Below are 24,472 nucleotides of genomic sequence, written 5' to 3' on the forward strand. Positions count from 1 at the left end.
TGTTCCATATTCCTGACATTGCTTAGTTCTGGGGGTCTACATTCCAGCTTTGGTTTCATTCCCACAACTTTATGCATCACCATCTCATGGGCTATCCACAGAGATTCCAACTCTACTACAATTTGCCTGGCCTCCCAGACCTTCCTTTGAAATCTCTGTGGAAGCCTCCATGACTCCCTAACTCCAGCATCCTGCATTCCTACAGAACCAGCACCACATGGACATTGCAGTGTTCTGCTGCTAGATTGAGTGGTAGTCAGGTCCCCTGAGATCATGACCGCAGAGGTCTCTGGGTGCCTGGGAAATTGAGCATGGTGAATTGAATCCTAGGAAAACAACTTCCCAGGAACACTTGTGTGAGCAGGGTACCCAAAGGTCTCTTAAATGGGTTTTCACCTTTGTACCCTTGAGACTGTGGTAGTTGTGGTCTTTCTGATTCCTGAGATACCCTCAAGCCATCTTTCTTATTGACTCTGCAAAGTATTTGGCTTCTCTTCTGTAAGGTAGTCTTTTCAGCAGTCACACTTCGCCTGGTCCCAATTTTACATGTTTTTCTTCTCTGGTTGAACTAAAAGGTTTTCAAACATTTCTTTTCTACATTTTGCTCTCAATTCTCACAGTAAAACTGCCCAAAATTCACCAATACCCATGCTGCCACTTGCATGCTGTGTCACCTTGAAATTTCCTCTGCCACATTAATTAGTCCATCATCTTTAAATTCAGCCTCACAGAAAGTCTCAAGACATGGGCAAAATGTAGACAAGTTCTTTGCCAGGATGTAACATGAATGACCTCTAGTCCAATTCCCAATCGAGTCCTCATTTCTGCCTGGAACCTCATGAGCAAAGTCATTACTGTCCACATTCTTCTCAACATTCTACTCTTCTGAGTTCCTGCCAGAATCACTCAGTAAGCCCTGTTTACAACATTCTAAGTCTTCTCCATCCTTTATCTCCAAACTTTTCCAAAATGCTCCCTCAAAGCAGTTCCAAAGATTTCTTCCCCATGTGGTCAGATTAGTAACTGCAAGGACCCCACTTCTGGTACCAATTTCTACATTAGTCAGCTTTTTGTTGCTGTGACAAAGATACCTGCCAAGAACAACTCAGAAGAGGAAAAGTTTATTTTGGGCTCATGGTTTAAGAAACTCAGTCCATGGTTGGCTAACTTCATTGCTCTGAGTCTGAGGCAAGGACAGAACATCATAGAGGAAGGTGTGGCATAGGAAAGCTGCTCAGAACATGTCAACCAGAAAGCAGAGAGGGAATGCAAAGAGCCAGGGACAATAGATAATCCCCTGAGGGCACATAACCAATGGTATACTTCCCCCAGGCATGCCCCACCTGCCTATAGTTATCACCCAATAATCTATTTAAATTATTAATCCATCAAATCAATTAATCCACTGACTAGGATTTATCTAGCTCTCATAATCTAATCATTTATTTACCTCTGAACATTTATGCTTTGCCTAACATGAGCCTTTCAGCAGACACTTCATTTCCAAACCATAACAGCTCTTCTTGTCCTTTTTGCTCATCCTGCAAGTTAGCACAGACCTCATCTTCCCCAGAAGTGAGGGTAGAGTTATGCCCTTCATTTCCCACCCCTTGATATATAGAATCTGCCTCAACCATTTTATAATAAAAATATCTGTTTATGTCTCTTCTACTCCCAGGGCCTAAGAGAGTTTTCCTGGTGTATGATAAGATGCAATAAACATTAATGAACTGAAAAAAGAAAAAAATCCGAGATATTTTTTCCCTTATGAAATGGAACCCACTAGTCCACTCCCTACTAAATTCATGAGACTATTACTAAAGTCACAACAGGATAGAAACTATAAGACTATTCAAAACCAAGAGGAATTTCATTAGATAACTTGTTTTTCTACAAATCCCAGGGATCCGTCAATAGCAAAAAAATGTTAAGGAAGGATAATGGCACTGCTGATAGATGTGAATAACTGCATGATGAACTTTATCCTCAGGGCCTGATGTTGGGAAAGGACCATGGTTCCACATGATGCACATCCAGGAATGCAATCTGGGGCTCTGAGAGTATCCTCCAACTCTTTTGAACAAGATCTTTGCACACCTCCTGTGCTGCTTCTTGCTTCTCACCTGCTTCAGAAGCCTCATCCTCCCCAACAGGTGACCAACAGGTGACCCTGGTCTTTAGAAGTAATGCTTAAAATGTTAATTAAGGTGCTTTTCATTTTCACCTTTCCTTATACTCTGTTTCTCCCCAGTGAGAGTTGTGCATCACCTCAGGGAAGATTAGGAGTGTTGTGGCAGGAATACAAAGAGCAAGACTCAGTGCTTAGATTTTGACTTTCAAAATGGGTATATGAAATAGGTCAATAGAAACAGCTCTAGGAAAAAAGGCAATTTACCAGATAAGCTTTTTGAGGAAAAGAGAACATGTTGAAAGGCAGACTGTCAAGGGCATAGGGCATCATGTTTATCTGTTTAAAAACAAGCCTCATACCAAAATTCTCAACCAAATCTAATAAAGCCTTTAAAATTAATTCCCAATTTACAGAAAATACAAGAGATATATTTTTTAAGTTAAGTGATACCACAGAAATAATCAGACAAATTAGAAGGTGGGACATTCTGCGTTACAACTGGTCTGGCTCGTCAGATGCCAATGTAATAAAAAAGAAAAGTGGGATTGTTTTAAAATAAAAGAAATTTAAAACCATAACTAAATGTGATACATGGACTCTGACAGTATCCTGGTTCTAAATAACCAGTTTAAAAATTCATATTGGGGAGAGTTGGAGAAATGTGAACATATAATTTAAATTAGATGATACTAGCAAGTTACTATTAATTTTCTTTGGTCTGATAATGGCATTGTCATTATGTAGATAAATGTCCTTATTCCTAGAAGAGACATACTATATACTGAGGTGTGTAGGAGTGGTTCCTATAGATGTCCTATTAAGGAAAATAAGAAAGAACATTAAAAATTATTTAATCACAAGCAAATACAAGGGTCATAATTCTGTTCTTTTCATTTTTCTGTATCCTTGAATATTTCTGTAATAAGTAATTAAGAAAACAGTTTAAAAGACAGCAAATGAAGATCTAGACCAACCCAAAGGGTTAAGAGTGGTGTTGTTATGGGTGAGAGAACAGGGGCATGAGAAGGGAGGAGTACAGCCTCCAGGACTAGAGTGGCCAAAAAGAGTCAGCATCAAGATACTGCCTCCCCAGGACCAGGTAAACACAGTCAGCGGGCAACACCAGGGGACCACATGGGAGCTCAGCCAATGCCCGTGGTCAGCCATTTGTTGCCTGGGCTGATAACTATGTTAGCTGCACTCATTTTCCTCAAGCAAGGGTATCCCACCACCAGCCACCTCCACGTAACCACCCAATGCCCGACCAGAGTTCAAAATGTTCTTATCCTAAAAGATCTACTCTCTAAGGAAAACCCAGGTTTTAATGGCTCAGGTCCCTCATCAACCCCACCAAAGGAAGGACAGGGACCTACCTAGCACTCCTGCCCTCCTGTGCCTGCATTTGGGCAGGAATGAATGAAACAATTTTGAGGTATCTCCTGTCATCGAGTCATTAAAACCCACACACAAGATATGCAACAATAAACATGTTCCTGAAGGAAGGTGTAAAGGAATGGCTCCATAAAAATGTGTCGCTTCTGAGCAAACACCCCTCAGTTCCCACAGTTCTAGGAGGATGGTAAATGAAGCACTAGGAGAAGCAGAAACCAGTCTGTAAGCCACTCTGAGGTGGAGATTGACCACACAAACCTCCACGCCAAAAAGTTTGAGTCCATAGGTTTCAAGGCTCTCCCACCTCCTGTTTTCTCCGTTTCCTTTTGTTCTCTGAAAATGTGACTAAACCCAGAACATAGTTAATAATGGTTTCATCTATTTCTCAAGGTCCCTCATGAGTATCATAATGTAGTCAATAGAGGTGTACAGTCCCTACACAATGGCACTTTTGTGGCTCCACTTGGAAAAACATTTTAAATTAAATGAGATGAATGAATTGGCAATAGAATACACCACATAATTGTGTTAGTAACAAATCAAAACATATGTTACCCAAAGGTTGTTGGCCCTCACCAGCCAACAGGTACAGTAGGGCCACATTCACTTTAATATCTGAATGTCATTGGCTTGGCACGCCAGCTGGTCAGTCAAGAATTAGTCTCTTGCAAAGTTCTCCTAAGACTCTCCAGGAGTCCCATCCCTACGGAGGTCAGCTCAGACCTCCCCAGGCTGCTGACCTGTTTCCACACAAACCCAAACTGCTAACTCACCCGCTGCCAGGCTTGAGAACAGAAGTTCCTGCCTGCTTTACACCATCACAGTGCCTTAGAAGCCCACTGAAGCCACCACACTGCCCCGGCTGAGTTGCATGGAAACTTCCCTCCAACACCAATCGCTGAGCCCCTGATGCTCACAAAACTGCTACTCAGCTCGCCAGTCACTACCAGGGAAAAGAAGAGATTGGGGCCCTTAGTCCTGTGGTACCTTTCCTCAGCAGGTTTGCTGTGGACCCCAAAACACTATAGAATTTAGTTAAGCAGGTCTTGTAGCATTCACACCTGGTCCTCCTAGAGTGCTCTGAGGACCCTGGAGCGGCTCCCCTCATGCCTGGGCTTACTGGCTCCATTTGCCCTGCAGTGATTTCTCCTTCAAGGGCCAAATTGCCTTCCTGAAACGTGGCTGCAATCAGATCCCCTCAAACTATTAGTGGAAAGAGTGCATGCCTGAATCCCTGAATGGGCATGACTTAAGAGTCTTCAGTTCCCAGGTAAATCATCAGGTAGAAATGAACACGTGAGAGGAAAGGAATCACCCCATTCCACATGTCACATGTTGGCATCTCAGGCAGCTCCTACTCAGCGGAGACCCAAGATGAATGGTACACAATGTATTTTACACCTTATTTAAGAAGGTAACTTAACATCTATCAACACCTAACCTAACAAAGAGGTGTACAGTCCCTTCACCTTTTCCTTCTCAACTTACAATAATTTCTGGAAGAAAATGTTGTTTTCTATCTACTGCTTAGAAGCTCTGAGAACTTTACCTCTCAGTTCTCTAGGAAGTAGACGCAAATGATCCTTGGAGATGCTGCACTAAGTGAAATAAGCCAGTCACTGTGCTGCATGACCCCACCTAGGAGAGGTTCCTGGAGCAGTCCAAGAGAGAGAAAACAGGACAGTGGTTGCCAGGGGCTGGGGGAGGGCAAACAGGGTGCCATTGCTTCTTGGGTGTGGAGTTTCTGTTTTTACAAAAAATACACGCTCTGGAGATGGATAGTGGTGAGGGTTGCCCAACAGTGTGGATGCACTAAAGGCCACTGAGCTGTACACCTTAAAGTGGTTAAAATTATAAAAGTTTAGTTATATTTTACCACAATAAAAAACAAATAAATAAAAAAACGAATTTGTACACCACCATGGTAGGGGTGTGGAGAAGCAGCAGCAGCAGCAGCAGCAGATGCAGAATGGAGCAGAGGGTTAGTCCTGCCTCTGAAAGCCAGAGAGAAGTGATCTGCCCAGGTCCCCAGAAAGCACCATCCACAGGCAAGACTAAGTGGAATGTGAAGAAAAGAGAAACAGATTGAGGTGGGGGCTGGTGTGCGTGATAATCACCCCTCACAGGAATGCAGCATATCAGTTTTACATGTCCCTGAGTGGCCTACCCGGCTGCCATGACAAGCCCAGGAGGTGAAGGTCAGCAGTGAGACTCCAGGGCTCCAAGGAGGGAAGGCTGTCCTGCAGAGCACTGGCCTCCGCATCTGCCAGTGAGAAGCTTCCAGAGGTAGACTGGCTCACCCTAAATCCCATGGTTACTAACTAGCAGGGCAGAGGCTCGGCCTCACTTCTCTCAACTCCCGGTGCTCATGCCACAACCAGGGATGACTTAAAACAGAAGAAGGCTGAAAAAGTCCAAATTATTCCCTACTGCGTCAAAGAATAGAAGGATTCCTATTGTACGTTAAAACTCAAAAGACAAAAGTATATAATTTGAGGATATATTTGAAAGCGTACAGAATCCTCCCACCCCTGCCTCTGAGTAGGACAGTTGGTAAAAACAGAATCTGGGGTGAGAAGTCATCTGACTCAGCCATGAGGTGGTGGAGAAGAATCTGCAAGCAAACACCCTGAATTTATTTCAAGTACTGGTCTCATTCTGCCAGCCTTGGCAGCCAGCCTACTGTGTGTGCTTCGGGGGCCCTCCTTTGGAGACATGGCCAGAGCCCAATCTTAGGAGGACACTAGAAGCCTAAATCATGTGGCCATTAAGCTAGAATTTAAAAGGACACACACACACATACACAAAGGACACACAAAGCCATCTGACTGCCATGGCGGGGAAGCATCCAGATGAGAGCTCAAGGCTTCTGTGACACAGGGGCAGCCTTCACATCGTCCCTGTGTCCTGACCTGTTCCAGGAAGAGCCAGCGAAACTGCCTGCAAGAGAAAGCATGTGGCCTCAGAGGTGAACCAGGGACATCCACCGAGGTGCCAGGGATTTATCTGAGCAGCCAAACATTCGTTCACTGACAGACAGGCCTGTGTGTGCTGGAGAAACCCGTCCCACAGCTCAGATGAAGGGCTCGTTGCGGAATTCGCCCACAAGGGAAGTGAGCTAATGACTGGGGCGTTTCACCTTCTGCCTAGATGCATCATAAAATCAACTTGTACAGCCTGGCTCAGAGAATACATTTGCTCACCCAGGACTCTGAGGCCTTTCACAGAGAAGCGGGTTCTTAGGTGTTCTTTTTCTATGTCAGGAACAGGGCCAGAGGCCTGAGCCTGACAGCTGATTCAGACTGTGGTCAAATCTTCTGACGAGCAGCCCAAATCTGCCTGGGGCATCTGCTCCACATCTGGAACTTGTGATTCACCAGCCACTCTCTCCCCTAGCTCTACTTTTTCATGCAAGCCTGAGCATGCAGGCCCCACAGAGCTGAGGCCCCAGTGCCCAGACTTGTCCCTCCACCCAAGCACTCATTAGGATTTGTCCTTATCTCCAACACAGCCTTCCCCTCCCCTGTAGACTCAGCCTGATTCACCAGCTTCAGGTCCAGGTGAAAACCCTGCCTAGGCAACTCAGACCCATCCTGAGCAATCGTAAAAGCCTCTCAGGCTGGAATGGATTCAATGTCTCCTGGACACTGGTGTCTATTCTGGCCCTTTAAATTTAGCAGTCCCACACTGCTGCCGTGCCCAGCTGGCCCACCAGAGACATCAACAAGTGGAGCATGTTCTAGCCAATCCTGTTTACCCTGGACCTACTATTTTTGCTCTCAACTCCCTGGTTCTCAGAGTCCTGGCTCCACTTCCCAGCTGCCACAGCTACTTCTGGCCCCTTTATTTTGGTGACCCTTGGACTTCTCTTTTTAGATCATAACCTCTCACATGTTTCTGACTCAACTAGTTTCTGCAGGGCTGGCTTTCCTCCTGGACTGAGGGAACTCAGTGAGGACTCCTGATCCAGCCCAGACCCTGGGTACCCCTCAGCTGGGATCCTGCTGAGGAGAGGAAGAGAGGGAGGATTTGTTCCTGTGCTCTCTGCCTGGCTTCTGATCCTCAGTCCTGCCTTGCCCTTCAATTCCTGCACCTGGGCTTCCCTGGTCATGCTTCTGGCGGCTGGCTCTTAATGGGCCTTGATCCCTGGAAAACCCTCCCCTGCCCAGGACAGCTCTATCCCGGGCTTGGCTTCTGGTGTCATACTGGCCTTGATGGGTTACCCCAAGTCCATTGCCCCACTATCTCATTGAGATCAGAGCAAGGGAAGGGGCTCACAAGCTTCTGAGGTGAGTGGGGGCAGGAGAGGAGGGAGCAACACTGCCTGAGGCAGAGCCCTGACAGAGCAGAGCTAGGCTGGGGACAATGACACATCTCTGGGAACTTTTCTGTATGGGGATGTAGTGAGTCTTTATAAGGAGAAGTCTAGAGGGGCAGCAGAAGTCAAGGCACCTGACTACTCTAAACTGTGTGGAGGAGGAGATGTTCCAGAAAATATCTTAGCTTTCTAGTTCCAAAGTCCTAGATGCTAAGAGTGGCCAAGGAACAGAGACAACCCTCAGACCCCTGTGGTTCAAATCTTTTTCCTTGTCTGCTACACTCTATCTGTGGTTTTAGCACATATCTGTCATAGATGTTCTAACCCCTCCAAGCAAATGAGTTTACCCAAGGTTCCCCCACTCCCAGTGTCTCCACACCCTCCATTCCAGAAGGCTCAGAAACAAAGGCCTGCCCTTCTCCAGCTCTTATCATCAGGGATTAAAGACTATTTTCCCCTAAAATCCCAAGGGGTCACTTGTTTTTGTTTGTTTGGTTTTTTGCTTTTTGTTTCCCAGAAGCCTAGAAGGTAGCAACTTTGCTTAGTGACCATGTCCTGTGGTGGACTAGTGAGAAGCAAGGCTCTGCTGCCTGGCTCCAGAGGGATTCCAGCCCTGCCTCTTGCTAGTGGTGCAACCCTGGGTAAGTGATTCAACTTCTCTATGCGTGTTACCGCACCTCTAAAGTCAAGATGCTAATAGTCCCCACCTCACCACATTGTTGTTAATATTATTTGCATTAATTTATGTAAGAATGGTACCCCTTATGAAATAAGTGTGGCAATTCTACAGGCTTTTGTTTATTGATTATGCTCCCTATATCAGACTTTACTCTAAAGACCGTACATCCAGTAATTCATTCTTCCTAAACCAAGTAAAACAGAAACAGCATCATTCCAAAATTCTAATTTTAATTACTGCTAATGTTTATCATAAACAGGGATGGAAGGATACTTCCACAATTATAATTTAAACTATGGTTAATATTCATTGTATAAGTCCCATCAACAAATGTTACATTATCAAAATTCATCACAATTTCTGCTACTCCAAAGAATCCTGCTGGCCTTGGTAAGTTTTATGTATAATAAATATTCATGCCTGGTCAAAAAATAAACTAAGTCATAATAGATTAGAGAACATCAGAATATACAAACTCAATGTGTAAAAATGATAAATATGAAGTACCTGGGAAAGAGTAATTCCTAATGGTGCCTCTCTTGTGGATGCACGCCTATATCATAGTATATCATAATATGGACACATTTTGTATGCACCTTTTAACTTAACATTAAATCAAGAACGATTCCCATATCAATGTATAGTATAATCTTTGAAATTAGCACTTCAGTGATTAAAGAATAACACATTTGGTTGAATTTCTGCAAATGAACTGATCTCCTCATTAGATAGATGTTGGTAGTTTTTTACTAACAGAAATTCTATACTAAGCATGTTAGCACAAGTGACTTTTTCTTCTTATTAGATTAGGCTAATTCTCAGAGGTAGGGTTACTAGATCAAAGACTTTTTAAAGCTATCATTGCTTCCATGATCTCATGCATCCCTGAGATAGCTAGTAGAGGGCTCTATATGAAGACTCAACTCTCCTGGGAAAAGCACAAAGAAGGAGAAAGGAGATAACATTTGCTATTGTGTCAGACATCGTACAAGGCTTCAAACTGAACCTCTGATATGCTGCTGATCCAACTTGCCCAAATTTGTCATCGTCAGTATTGTTTTGACCATTATGTTCATTCTATCTCATTTAATCTTTACAACCATGCACTAAGACAGGTATTACCACTCCTATTTTATAAAGAAGGATGCAGGCTGGGATCGTAGCTCAGTAGTGGAGCACTTGCCTAGCATGTGTGAGGCACTGGGTTTGATCCTCAGCACCACATACAAAACTAAATAAAGTAAAAAAAAAAAAGAAGAAGAAGAAGAAGAAGAAGCATGCAGATGCTCAATAAGTGTAAACCAAGGTCCCATAGCTAAAAAAAAGAAGGGCCTAGACTGGATACCCTGTCTGGATTCAAGTGTATGCTCTCTCTGCTCTGCCACATTATACTTCATCCTTTTCCCCACTGCCCATTCCCATATCCCATATGTAAAGATTGGGAATTTCACCCCTGCTCTGGATGGGTGGAGAAAATGCTGGAGATGTGGACCTAAAGGGAAGGTCAATCTGCAGGTTTTCTCTGATAAGGATTGATCACTCCTGAACTTCAACTTCAACCTACAAATTATTTCTCTTTTTTTTTTTCCTTGCTGGGGAAATTTTAATATTAAAGAAGATTTTATTGTGTATACACACCCACACTCCAAGAAGAAGACTACTATAAATAGAGGTCCTGCCACCTATCAAAGACACTGACCAAGGGCACATCAAATGCCCTTCGAAGCCAAATATCTTTCAGAACAGTTAGTATTCAGCCTGAGGACATGGAGTGGTGCTATCCTTATGCTAACGTAGTTCTCCCATGGAATTATTTGATCTGGCCTAACATTTGCCAATTTTGTGCACATTTTCAGTATCTCAATTGTCTAACTCAGTCTATATTAATTATAGCCTTTTTTTCCCCTACCAAAAAGGACCTTTGCTTGCATGTTTTCCCTGCATGTTTTGAAATGTTTGTCTCTGAAACACACTGAATTCATAACATTCCAGATGTTGCTCAATGATGCCTCTGGGCCACTAATATCCTGACTTTCTTAGGACTACCAAGGAACTAGATGGAACTGAGGCTGCAGCTGCAGAGGGTTTTAGAAAGACAGGGCTGCCACCTGTGCAGACCAAGGAGACTAGATTTGGTGCCATGAATAAATTAAGAGCCACTCAATGAACCCAGGAGCTGAGCTCTGCAATGTGTAGAACTAAGCAAATAGGTCGTCTGTCAGGCATCTTTCAGATGCAAACGACAGAACCTGACTGGCTAGAGCAGAGGAGGAATTATTGGCCCCCTGCTGAAAATTCTCAGGGTAGTTTTCAAGTGTAACTGGATCCAAGTGCTTAAATGCTATACCAGGAATTTATCACCATCTCTTTGCTCTGCTTTCTTTCTCCAGAGAGAATATAGCCACCAGTAGCCCTAGGCTTATTTTCTACAGAAACTCCAGGGAAAATATGTCCCAATTGTCCCATGGAAAGTCCTAGAACCACCTCTCAATTGTCTTGACCCCCAAATCCACTCCCTACTCTAGCTAGGAGGTTTGACTCTGTCTCTCATCCCATAGGTGCTGCCTGCAGGTCTCTCTGTGCCCCGCTCCTTTCTTTGAGTTCCAATAATGGCTTCCTAATCTTACCTCCTCAACCTAAGGGTGGCACCACTGCCCTACTATGAGCAGCCCCTAAAACCTGCACTACTATAATTATAATTTTCCTATAATTATAATTGCATTATAATTTTCCTACCTATACTCTGCCCACACCTCTGTGGAAGGGTTGGATATTTGATAGCCCAATTTGCAAGTGTCACCTGTTTCCAGGATCCTGACCCGATGTAGCTAACAAGTCCAACCCTAAGTCAAACCCATGTTTCTCACTGGACAGGCCCGAATTCACATGCCCATCTCTGGAATAAAGGTCAGAAATCAGCTCCATTCAAGCTGCAGGTACTGAGAATAGAGCAGGGGTGGTCCTCCAAAAGGACAGGAACAAACAGCCTATGATCACTACAAACAAAGTAGTTAAGAAGGAATTTGGAATAGGTATTGGGCTACCCACACATTCTTCAGAAGCAGCACCTACATATCAATAAAGTCGAATTTCAGAGAGTAACTGCATGCTGAAACAGCATTCAGGACGCCTTTCATCCATGTCCACTCAAATCAATGCCTTCTGAAGATCTGGCCACTCATTTTCTGAGTTCTAGGCCTGTTGACAACTCTCTTTGGAAGCAAATTGAAATCTCTATCATCGATTCACTTTGAAATGTCATAAAGCAGCTTAGGCCTTGGCTGGCTGAGCAATAAAGCAGGCCCTCTTGGCAGCTCAAATGAGCTGCCCCTGACAGAAGGACAGGGGGCAAGGCATTAAACATTGCCAAGAATGGACAATTTGGAAGCTTCCTAGTGGCAGGAATGACAAGGCCAAAATCATAACCACTATGAATAAAATGACATCTTTGAAGGATAAATGCAAAACAGGACAATAGCAACCTCATCCCCAGAGCTGTAGAAGAACATTTAGCCTGATACCCCAGGAAAACCCTAAATCTTAGCGAGGATTTCTTTTTACATTTAGTTACCCCGATTATAAAGACTGGCTAAACCATGAATGAGTTGCTCTGCAGGTAAAATCATGGACCACTGCCCCATTGGATCTCAGCCATGTTTTTAACAATTACCAGAAAATTAGCAGTATGGCTCTTAGCTGCCTCATCCTCCAAAGGTGTTTTGATGGAGGCTTCACTGTGTCTTTTTAATGGGCAGGATACTTGGCTTTCCTCATCCATTTTCTCAGTAGAGCTCCTTTGGTTGGAGTTCAGAAATATGCTTTTACTTGAAGGAGAGGCTACCTGACCTAGTTGTTCACCTCTCTTGATCCCACTAATTTGTTACTCCTTTCCAATACAGTTCCACTGCAGTTCTCTTCAACTATAATAACACTTTGGGGGAAAGAGGTATTCTCCGGAGCCTAGAAAAGGAAGAATTTGGGGCACAGAAAGAAATGAAATCCAAGGGCTCTTGCTGATAGAATCCCTTAGCCATCTGGGGCCTATGAGTAAAATGGAAAGATTGTGGGCTTTAGAAGTAAACAGATCAGGTTTAAGACCTAGTGTGTGACCTTGAACAGGTCATACCTATGGACGTGAGTATTATTCATATTATAATATTATTATCTGTAAGACACTGATGATGTGATAAACATTGAAAATAAATGATTTCTCTGAGCCCATGAATCTGATTGGCATATTTCAGGACATTCCTGCTTTGAAGGACCTATCTAGGTAAAAGTTATCAATAAATTTAGAAGACAGAATAGTATAGTGGAACTGTCAAACAGGTCTCATCTCACCATTCATCTCTGTTTGACTGATAGAAGCTTCTTGGAGCACTGTACTCAAGAGGATTCTAAAGTCATATCTGGACTCGGTAGAAAAGAATGCCTAGATCCACAGGAACAAGAGGAAGGTCTAGGACCAAGCATAACATCCTTGTTGTACACTGAAAGTTTTTAACTTGAAGGTCAATTCTTAAGGTAAGGAACATGGATCCACTTTGCCACAGTAACCAACAACAAGAAACCCCACAATTTCAACATCTTTTAACCTCAAATATATTTCTCACCATCCAGAGGGTCCAGCTTTGGATTAGATTTGGGTCTTATTCTACTTTCTTCTCATTCCAAGACCAGGAAGAAGGGTCTGTAACTTATTGTGCTATGGTGAAAAGCTGAAACAGAAATGCCAAACCAAATCAGGCAATTGCCTTTAAAGCTTCTGCTCAGACATAGTATATGTCATATTGCCAAATTTCATTGGCCCAAAGCAGCCATATAGCCAAGCCCCAAGTTAATGGAGAAGGGAAGAGGAGGTCACCTGTGCTGTTCGAAATTGGGAAAGAGGAAAAGGCAAAGAACTGGGGCTATGCAGAGAACATATGGGTTTAAAGGAAGAGATGATAAGGGAATAAGTAGATCCACAAAAGTTAAAAAAAAAAAAAAAAAAGCATCAACAACAAGGTGATGAGCAGGTGGGGTGGCATGGGTGGCATCCAGGATATGCCACTGGGAGAAGCAGACCAGCTCAAGACCTGCAGATGGCTCAGAGGTCTCAGAACGAGGAATGAATTTAGGTTAGAAATGTCTAAGGAGTAATGTCTGTGTCATAATGGTAACGTTGATGGACAGGAGTCTTCTAGGATGACAATTTTAAAAGGGAGTCAAGCATTAGTACATCATTGAATAAATAATCAATACCTTCAGGGCAGTGGGCATCATGCCAAGTGTTGTAGGTATGCTGGTGTACAATAAATGAGACATGGCTTCTGCCCTTACATAGCTGCATGAACAGGGGAAACAAACAATGAAATCTTGAACGGCTTCTCAATCTTCTTTCAATCCAAAAACACTTTGCTTGCGTTCACTTTATTCCATTCAAAATGACTATTTCCCATCTTATTCTCTTTTTACAAATTCATAACCCCAACACCCACCAACCTACCAGGATGCCTCTTTTTTTAAAGACAATTTATAGCTCTCCCCTCACTTCCCACCAACAAAATACCAACCTATCCAATCAGCATACATTCTCTTTCCCTCTTTCCATCACAATGAACAAAACATCCCTGCCCCATTTAGACCTCATCTATTCCTGAGCTCTCAGTCTTCACTCCTGCAATTCTTCTGTTTCTCTCCAGCACTCTCCCTCTCTATTGGATCATTTGTACCACTGCACAAAGATGTTATAGTTGGGAAAGGGAAGAGGGACAGGATTTTCCCTTCCAAGGAGACTTTGGAAATAGATGAGGGTGCATTTTAGTGTCACAGGGACCAGGGAGCCTTAGTGGTATTTAATGGAGGCCAGGGATGCTAATTGTGCTCCATAGTATTTAAAAAGAATTTCCTTAGGAGCTGGGGATAGAGCTCAGTTGATAGATTGCTTGCCTAGAATGTATAAGGCCCAGGGTTCAATCCCCAGCACCACAAAAAAAAAAATTTCCTTAATTTCTCATAACTTCCTCCAACTATTACCAACTACTTATCAAACTGTCTATAGCAAAGCTTCTTGATAGAGTGGTCTATATACACCCCTCATCTCATAATCTCTCCTCAATTCACTCCAATCAACTTTCTGTCCCCATCTCTTGCCAGAGACTCTGTCCTGAACATTACCAATGATAGACATATTGCCAATTCAGTGGTCACTTCATGATCTTTATTTTATTTGATGTCTCACAGGATTTGAACCGAATGACCACTCTTTCCTTCTTGAAGTAGTTCTAAAATAAGTATTTTGAACTAACAAAACCAAAGCAGAACCTTTGATTTAATCTTCTCACCCAAGCAACTGACCAATCAAACAGCAAAAACAAAAATCTGCAACTCTTCTTTCCTTTGTCTGAGGAAAGGCTGTCTAGGTATTTGAGCCAAGAACTAAAAACAAAACAGACAAACAACAACAAAACTAAGAGTTACCCTGGAGTCCTCTCTCCCATTCCCTACATGAATCCATCTTCAAGTCCTAGCCAGTCTATACACAAGAATTGTCTCAAAAGTCTACACTTCTCTTCAGTTCCACTGTTGTTCCTCTGATCCATACCATTAGTATTTCTTACCTGAACTACCAAACAAGCCTCATTGTTCACCCTGCCTACCTATGACTCATTCTTCATACAGCTCCTGGAATGATCTTTTTTCAACACAACTCTCGTGCTTAAAATCTTCATCCTCACTCTATCTTGCAAACCCTTACCTGAACTGAACTTTGCCTACTTCTTTGACTCCTCTTGATACCACTATTTTAACCAAACTGGCCTTGTTTCCTGCCTTGAAACACCAATATCATCCATACCTTTTGTGCATCAAATGTTAAAAAATTTATTGTATTCAAGATGTTTTAGTTAGCTTTTTCACTCCTGTGACTAATCAGACCCAACCAGAAAAGTTGTAGAAGAGGAAAAGTTTATTTAAGGGCTTACAGTTTCAGAGGTCTTAGTCCATAGAAGGCCAGCTCCATTCCTCAGGGCTCGAGGTGAGGCAGGACATCATGGTGGAAGAGTGTGGCAGAGGGAAGCAGCTCACATTGCAATCAGAAAGCAGAGAGAGAGAGTTTCTACTCTCCAGATACAAAATATATACCCCAAAGCCATGCCCCAATTCCCACCTTCTCTGGTCACACTCTACCCCTTCAGTTACCACTCAGTCCCATCAGGGATTAATTCACTGATTAGGTTAGGGCCAAAACTCAATCATTTCTCCTCCAACCTTCTTGCATTGTCTCACATGTGAGCTTTTGGGGAACACCTCACATCCAAACCATAACATAAGATATGCTTAAAGTAGATGTTGGTGGGAAAATAGGCTGAATTTTCATAATTGATCACTCTAGATGGTCAAGAGCCTCTGACAGGAAGACAAAGAAGTATATTATATATTAATAAGGGGATCAATCCATCAAGAAGATACAACACTTATAAACTCATATGTACCTAACAATAGAGCCCCAAAATACGTGAAGTAAAACAGACAGAATTAAAGGGAAAAATAATACATCTACAATAACAGTTGGAGACCTGGACAATCTCACCTTTTTATTGGTTCTTTTTGGTTATACATGACAGTAGAATCTATTTTGACATATTTATGCAAACATGGAATATATCTTATTCTAATTAGGACCCCAGTCTTATGGATGTACATGATGGTGAACTTTTAATAATGGATAGAACAATTAGCAGAATATCTATAAGGAAATAGAGAATTTGAACAACACTATAAGACAACTAGATCTAAGAGACATATATAGAACTCTTCATCCAATAACAGCAGAATACACGTTTTCTCAAGTACACATATGTGGAACATCCTCCAGGGCAGGTCATATCTAAGCCACAAAACAAGCATCAATCAATTTTAGAAGACTGATATCATATAAAACATATTCTCCAACCATAATGGAATGAAAGTAGAAACAAATAATAGGAAACGTGGAAATTTACAAATATGTGGAAATTAAACAACACACTCCTTAACAATCTATGGGTCGAAGTAGAACTCAGCAAAATTTTGCCAATCTTGCCTCTCTCAGTAATTCACACCTACTACATTAATATCCTAGAAGAAAACTTGTATGGTGTCTAGGAAATGACGTGAGTTCCTTTATAGTTAGTTTTTGCTGCATTATAAACCACACTACAACTGACATGAAACAATAAACATTTATTGCCATGCTCACAGGTCTCAGGATTGGCTGACAGTCATTCTTCAGGCTGCAGGTCTTGTGGAGAAACTGGAGAGTCAGGCTGAAGAAGTAATGGCCCCCTGGAGTCATTTTCTTCTCCTGGCAGAGGACAAATGCTCATACAGCTTAGGTAGAGAAGTATACAACTCTTCCTAAGGCCTAGGTTCAGGTCTTAGAAGATATCACTTCTTCCCAGTTCTATGAACCAATTATTTCTGCCCACATTCTTTTGGCCAAAGAAAATCACAGCCAAATCCAATATCAATGGAAAGGGAAGAATACTTACCCTTCTACATTAGAGGTTGAAAGGGAGGGAATGAGCATTTGCTGAGTAATAATCTGTCTTCCACAGGCCCCTTGGAGAGGAACTTTGAAAAATGGTGCTACTGTTGCTGCTATGGATGTGGAATAATAATATCTTCTTATTAAACATGTTGATTGTATTAGAAATGAATGATTAAGACTCATCTTTTGCTGAATTTGTAACTATCAAAAGCCACTTAGAAGTTTTAAATTCTTTGAGGTCATTTTACCCAGATTCAATCATCAAGTGTTCACTTACTAATTTATTCGTAGCTAAACAGCATTATGAGCTCAAAGAGAACTTTTGCTTCAGTGATGATGTTTTTCTAGTCCTGAATAGGAACTTTTAAAAATGTACTATATAGCAAAGCAACAAGAAAGAATCTGACACCATCCATAGGAACTGAATAAATACACCTTTTCTTAAAACCTTCTTAAAAGCGTCTCTGCCTTCTGAATTTTGACTTATTGTAGAAAACTTCAACTTTTTTTTTAGTTTTAAATTTTTGCCCCCCCCCCCTTTTTTTTTTAAACAAACTTCAACCTTTTGAAGGAATCTTTGTGAGCTTCATCTCTACTGAAGTAGAAAATGCCTACTATAAATCCAATATGGAGTCTAATCTTTCCTGGCTTGAAGACCTTGATATGTTGCTAATATTTGCACTTGTGCAGAAGCATGCATGCAGCGCGCGCGCGCACGCGCACACACACACACACACACACACACACACACACACACTGATTGTGAATGATGACCTCATCCTGAATTCTGCATTACTCGGGCAATTGACGGTACATAGCCTCCTCTCATGCTACAGCCCCCTTCCCAATATCTGTTTCACAAACATTTCCATCTATTTGTATGATTTACAAATTGGTGAAAAGAAAGATATTTTTATCTTAATTTCATGCCAGAAAATATGAAGTCATAAAAACATACTGAAAAGGATAGACATTTTTAAACAAGACCTTAAGAGCCAGACCCAATTCCTGTTGCCAAACTCAATGAAGAAGTGTTTGGAGTAAGAACAGAACATTGCTCTGCGAATGAGCCAGCTAGAAAGGCTGATACACCATGACATCTCTGGCTTGTATAACCCCCCTGCCCTTGAAATGAACTCAGGAAAGAGGCAGCTCAGCCAACATTGACAAAGAGCAAGGAGTGCTTTTCCAAGTCGACTTGTTGGGGGAAAGATTTGCTAAATTAATGGAAAGTCCAAATTTTTATTATTTCCAAATACAAAGAATGCCTTTGGATTTAAGGAAGTGACAAATGGAATCCAAGTTTTTTCCAGTTCCACTTCCAAAAATGCCATTGAAATAATAAAACATAGAAAGAAAAAAAAATATTAATACTAGAAAAGTCAGGAAGAATATTATCAGCACTACAAGGAAAGATGATGAATTTCTAGAGGATAGTAAATGGATAGGCTAAATATAACTCGATATATATTTTAAGATTATGCCTCAATATGAAATATTTCACTTCCTAAAAAAACTGATAAAAATTCAATGTGTGCCAAAGTTGAGCACCCAACACACTTAAGAAAGTAAGTAGACAGGTTTTCCCAAAGGAGTCGTAAAAAATCAGCATAGCAAGAACATAAAAAAAAAAGTAGACTGATTATATTAAAGGACAAATTTTAGAACTGTGTCACTTTCTCATGTGTTGGATCTATAAACCAGCAGTTCTCAGTATGCAAGACTTGTGTGATAAAAACTATTTTCAGGGCTGGGGATATAGCTTAGTTGGTAGAGTGCTTGCCTTGCTAAGCCCACGGCCCTGGGTTCAAATCCCCAGCACTGAAAAAAAAAAAAAAAAACTATTATTCAAAGTAATACAGAGTTGTTACTTATTTTTCACTGTCCTGATATTTATATTAATAGTGCAAAAATAATTGTGGGTAAAACTGCTGGTGCCCTCTTGGTCTGATCTGTGCTGCTATAACAGAATACCCAAGGCTGTGTAATTTGTAAAGAACAGAAATTTATTTTCTGGCAGTTCTGGAGGCTAGGAAGTCCAAGGTCAGGACACTGCCATATTAGAGTCTTGCTTCTTTTCTTTCAACATGGTGCCTTGAACACTTTGTCCTTCAGAGAGGAAGAATGCTGTGTCCAGACTTGGCAGAAAAGCAGAAGCCAGAGAGAGACTGTTCCCACAAGCCCTTTTCATCGTGATATTAATCCATTAATCCTAAACACCTCCCATTCAGCCTTGCCATCCAGTACTGTTGACTGGCAATTAAGTTTCCAACACATGAATTTCAGAAGGGTCAAAAATATTCAAACAACAGGAAGCAGGAAAGCAGTGCTAATAGCCATTATATTCTTTACCACCAGGCACTCACAGGAAAGGGGCAGGGGAGCCAATTTTGCCTAATGCCCTGATGAAGCAGTAAAATAATTTTTAATGTTATTAAAATCTCATCTTTTGGGTCTTTTTAACATTCTGTGTGACCAAAAGGAAAATAATTCTATATTAGCAATTCTTTTGAATGCTAAAATCAGGTCATTGTCTCAAGAAAAAAATACTCATGTACAATTATTCAAATTGCAAGCTAAATTTGCTGCTACTTTTTTGTGAAGAACTATCTTTTCTTCAATAGTCAAGCAATAGTACTTCAGACTTGGGTATCTGTCAAACATCTTCCCAAATGAATGAAGTGAGCCTACCACTACAAGGAAAACAACTGACAGGATTTGTTGCCAATGATAACATTCTAGCTTTCAAGTGAAAGTTAGAATTTGTGGAAGCTTCTAAACGCCACCATAAGCTTGACAACATCCCAGTACTGAGACATTTTTCATGTGATCAGGGATAATATTAATGTTTTTTAATGTTGTGTAATAAATTGTATCAAAATTGGAAAGATTTGAATAATCCAGTCAACTAATATTTTCCAAATGACCAATGCATGATGTCACAAAACAGACCTCAAGACTTTTAATTAGATACGAGTGTTCACTGCTATGATGTCAGATTCCACATGGGAAATATCCTTTAAGAAACTTTCACTTGTCAAGTGTTGGTGTTGTATCAAAGAAGAGTATCCACATTTATCTTAAAAAGTTATTAAAATACTCTCCTCCCTGGAGTATTTTAATGCTGGATTCTCTTCATATACTTCTACCAAAGCAATATACTGGAATAGATTGATTTCTCACACAAATGGAGAATTCAAGTGTCTTCTCTTGATCAGTCATTAAAGAAATTCATAAAAATGTAAAACAATGTTTCTCTTCTAATTTTTTTGTTTTGAAAAGCATAGTAGTTTTCATAAAATGTTATTTACTTTAACGTTCAGTAAGTTTATTGTGTTTTAAAATAATAAATATTTGTTTAATTTCTACTCAGTAACTATCAATAGATAAACTCTCACAAATAAAAGCTGTTTAGGATCTTCAATAATTTCTAAGAGTGTAAAATGGTCTTGAGATGAATTTGGAGAACCAGTGCTATATTCACTTCCATGTTTGCCATGGTTGGGAATAAAAAGCAGACAGAGAGGTGGGAAAATAATGTTTCGGTAACCAAATGGGAGGGAGAGTGACACTTCAGAGCAGTGAACCCACTTAACTTTATCTGCTATTTGGGTAAATTTCTTCCTATCTCTTTACAGGGCCAAGGTCCAGAGGGAGTATAGACACTCCTAAGGCACATTAATAGATGCTGGAGGTGATAGTTGGAGAGTAGGTTTTGGGGAGCACATGAAAGCTTTCCCACACCTCCCATTCATACATGGAGCTGCTAGCCTGGCCCCATAAAAATATGAGGAAAGTAGAGGGACCAAATGAATACCCTATAATGAAAAGAGAAAAAAAATCATCTGATGTCAGTTTACAACTCCCTACCCTTAGGAAAAATGGTATGAATTCATACATGATAGCAGGTACTTTCTTCCCCTAATGCCCTAGGATTTACAAGATCAGGCACTGGCCTGGCTATAAAAATGAAATAGTCATGATATGAAGGATTTGGAGGCCCAGGCAAACCTCAGGTCAAGTAATCAGATCTGACAGATGATGATGATTAAACAGTTAGTCATCTATTTAGTCAGCAAGAGCTAAATGTGTTAACCAATACTGGGTGCTTTTATGAACAAGAAAAGGATAGTATTTGAATTTTTTTAATTTTTAAATAAACGTGTCTGCTATAAGATACATTTTCTTTCAGAATATCACAAATTTTCTTTTCCTTTTAGGAGTGACTTCTGATTTTCAGCCTGGAAAACAAATTATTACCCTATCAGTGATAAGGTAAGGCACTTCAGTAAATCAATCAATGTTTCATTAATTCCAAGAACATACAAATCATTCTAAAATCATCGGCAAAATGCCTTGGCTCTCCAAAAACAGTCAATATAGTTCCTGTGACAACTGATAAAATTAACTGCTTTCTCTATCTCAATTCTGGTAACTTAATTTGAAATTTTAAAAGCATATCATGGGTGGAGTTATGGGTCTTAGGAGAAGTGGAAAAATGGCAAATGGTTTTAACTGATAACACACTATCTTAGTTTCTCATATAAGTGCCCCCAGTTATCTCTCACTCTCTATCTCCATTTTTTTTTTTTTTTTTTTTTTTATTCTTTTTTGGTAACTAGGAGGAAAAGTTTGAGAACACCTGGGCCCTGGTCTACTATTACCTTCAATCATCTTTGAAATTCCGTCTCTTCCCTCAAGTAGCTAGCCAGCTGTCAAAGGCAAAAGGACTAGAGATCTCAAATGTAAACATTCTCACTTCAACAATACCTCTTGCTCCAGAAAAGTAAGAGAACACATGTGCTTATGAGAGAAAGGGGGGCATACCGATATTGCTGAAAGGTGAATGAAAGGTGGTATTATGTTCATTTCAGTACTAGTATCTTCCACTATCATTTTGGGTTTCAGAGGACAGATGCCACAGTGCTTGTCAAGGATCCTAGGATTTCTTCAATAATGTATTTCCTATTTTGGGGGGAAGGTAACCTCTGAGACTTTTTAGCAAATATAGCAGGCAGGTGGATGTGCCGGTCACACCATCAAAGTCTACTCCAACATTCCTACCTCCTTAGCTTTTGGAGTCCTTCTATATATTATCCTGGGGAAGTTCCGGCATCAAACTTTGCTGAAAGTAGGCCATTGCTGAGTCCAAAATTTAGTCATCCAAGCCAGCAATTAGAACCATTTTTAGCTTTAGCTAAAATATTAAATCCAGAGTTGGTAAATGTTCCCATATCAACATACTAATCCTGATACAAAATTATATTCTATTATTTTTGGCCTAACATCCAGCACCTATTCTCACTTGTATTTCTGGTTTGACGAATCATCAAAGTACCTTTGTGTTTTTTTGAAGGTAAACAATTTCTCCATTGGTCTGAATCTGGCTTTGTTTGTTTCAGCATACTGAGATAACTCTAGTGTAGGTCTAGGCTAGGAAAAAATAAAAAATGGGGAAGAACCTTTAGAAAAATAAGCATCTCCTTGCAAAGAAACTGCCTCAGAAAAGGTGATTATAGAGTTTTCAAAAAGAAAAGGTGAGTCTTCTTTGTCCTAAGAAGAGAGACTGCTTCTGCTTGCTCAGAGCACCTGTGTGTTCAGTTTCATCAAAATCCAATCAGAGTCTTAGATTCCACTTGTTCCCATTGACCTGACTGTCACATAAGTGAATTGGTGAGTCTCTGAATTTAGTTTTCATTATAAATCTGCAACCATCCCAGTTTTATTTTTAATAAGGCTAGTTTTATGACTATAAGTAGTAAGAAATTCTTCTAGGGTTGCCATAAAGTTCTCTGATTGTTTGAATGTGACTTGAGCTCAGACTCTAAAACCTGGAATTTGTCATTTTCTTTCTGAAAACTTTCTATTGCAGTCATGAGATGTCATCCCACCCCACAGCCCTTGTTGCCATCATTACCACCACAGGTAAAGTGCAACTGCCACTTGGTCCCCAAAGATATAGCATCCCAAAAAACCACAGGTGATACTTTTAGTACCTACAATTCCACTGTTATAAAGTACTGGAATCCTGTCTTCCACTATCAAGAAACTAAGCATTTTATTCATGACCAAGGACATCTACAAATCAATCCCAAATTCCTAAAGGAATAGAAGAAATGATTATACTGTCTTGAAAATTAAGTAGCACTGCGCCAACGTATGAGTTGACCCTCATGTCTGAGTCCAGTCAGAAAAACAAAACCCACACTAGGTATTTCAATAGAGAGAATTTATTATAGGGAAATTGGTTATACAGGTATTGGAGGGCTGAAAAAGTAAAAGGCAAAGACTGAGATCACCTAGAAATAATACTTCAGGAAGCAACTACCACTCTGCAGCTGGAGGAACAAAAGAAGAGAATGAGATAACTAGAACCTAAAAGCCCAGAATAGGGAACCCCATGGAGCTAGGGCTCAAGCCTCTGCAGGGGGTGGAATCATCTGGCTATTGCCAATACTCACTGAGGGGGCACAATGAGGCTGGTTCTAGTAGTGCTCAATGCAGCTGGAACCACCTGCCATTGCTGGGGGGAACTGTGCAACAAATGAAGCATTGCCAGCCTGCAAAACACTAACAAGAACAGGAGGTCTGATCCCTTCTCCAGCCTCCAGTTCTCCTCTAAAGCCCCCTAATGACAGAACCTAACAGGAAGTGAATTTACAAAGGCATCTGGGAAACATTTGAGGATAACTAGCTCCAGCAATCACAGAAGGTAAATTTGGAGCTGAGGGACAGTGAGTGAATGACTGGCACTGTTTAGGTCTAGTGCTTTTTTCTGAACAAGTTTCAGATTTCATGTTCAAGCACCTTCTATCTAAGGCCTGTATCTTTACTGTATTAACATGCATAGGTCAGTGGTCTTTAGTATATTCACAGAGTTGTGCAACCACCACTGTATCTAAATGCAGAACATTTACATTACCCCACAAAGAACTCCTGTCCCATTACCAGTCACCCTCCATCCCTCCTTTTTCCCTGGTCCCTGACAAACACCTACATTCTGTCTCTATGGATTTTCCTATGTTCAACATTTCATACCAGTGGAATCATATAACATGTGACCTTCTATGTCTTCTTTCATTTAGCATAGTATTTCCAAAGAGCATCCATGTTATAAGATGTATTAGGACCTCACTGATGTTTATAGCTGAAAAATATTCAATTCTAATGTGTCAAATTATATTCAACTGTCATGTATACCTAAAAAGAACAATAAATAAATAAATAAATAAATAAAATAATTAAAAATATTCAGTAGTATGATTATGCTACATTTTGTTTATCTACTCATTGGTTAACAGATACCTGGTTTGCTTCCACTTTTTGGCTATTGTGAATAATACTTCTGTGAACACTAAGATCTAAGTTTTTGTGTGGTCACCTTCATTTTTGTAAAAGAAAATCATCTTAATAAAATGCCACAAAGTAAGGATAAAAAAA

General features: G+C 40.8%; 1 long non-coding RNA gene across 2 annotated transcripts; it reads left to right on the top strand.

Annotated features, from left to right (window-relative positions):
• Window positions 1-7,455: 7,455 nt before the first annotated feature.
• On the top strand, window positions 7,456-24,237 carry LOC124960017 (uncharacterized). Of its 2 annotated transcripts, XR_007104016.1 has the most exons (5): window positions 7,456-7,812; window positions 8,359-8,482; window positions 12,886-13,044; window positions 21,253-21,307; window positions 21,655-24,237. It is a non-coding gene; the product is annotated as an uncharacterized LOC124960017 (long non-coding RNA). The 2 variants fall into 2 exon arrangements; XR_007104017.1 differs by lacking the exons at window positions 21,253-21,307; window positions 21,655-24,237 and adding an exon at window positions 17,100-17,154.
• The last annotated feature ends 235 nt before the right edge of the window (window positions 24,238-24,472 follow it).

Source organism: Sciurus carolinensis, chromosome 11 (genome assembly GCF_902686445.1).
Source record: "Sciurus carolinensis chromosome 11, mSciCar1.2, whole genome shotgun sequence".
In the NCBI taxonomy this organism is placed as follows: Eukaryota; Metazoa; Chordata; class Mammalia; order Rodentia; family Sciuridae; genus Sciurus; species Sciurus carolinensis.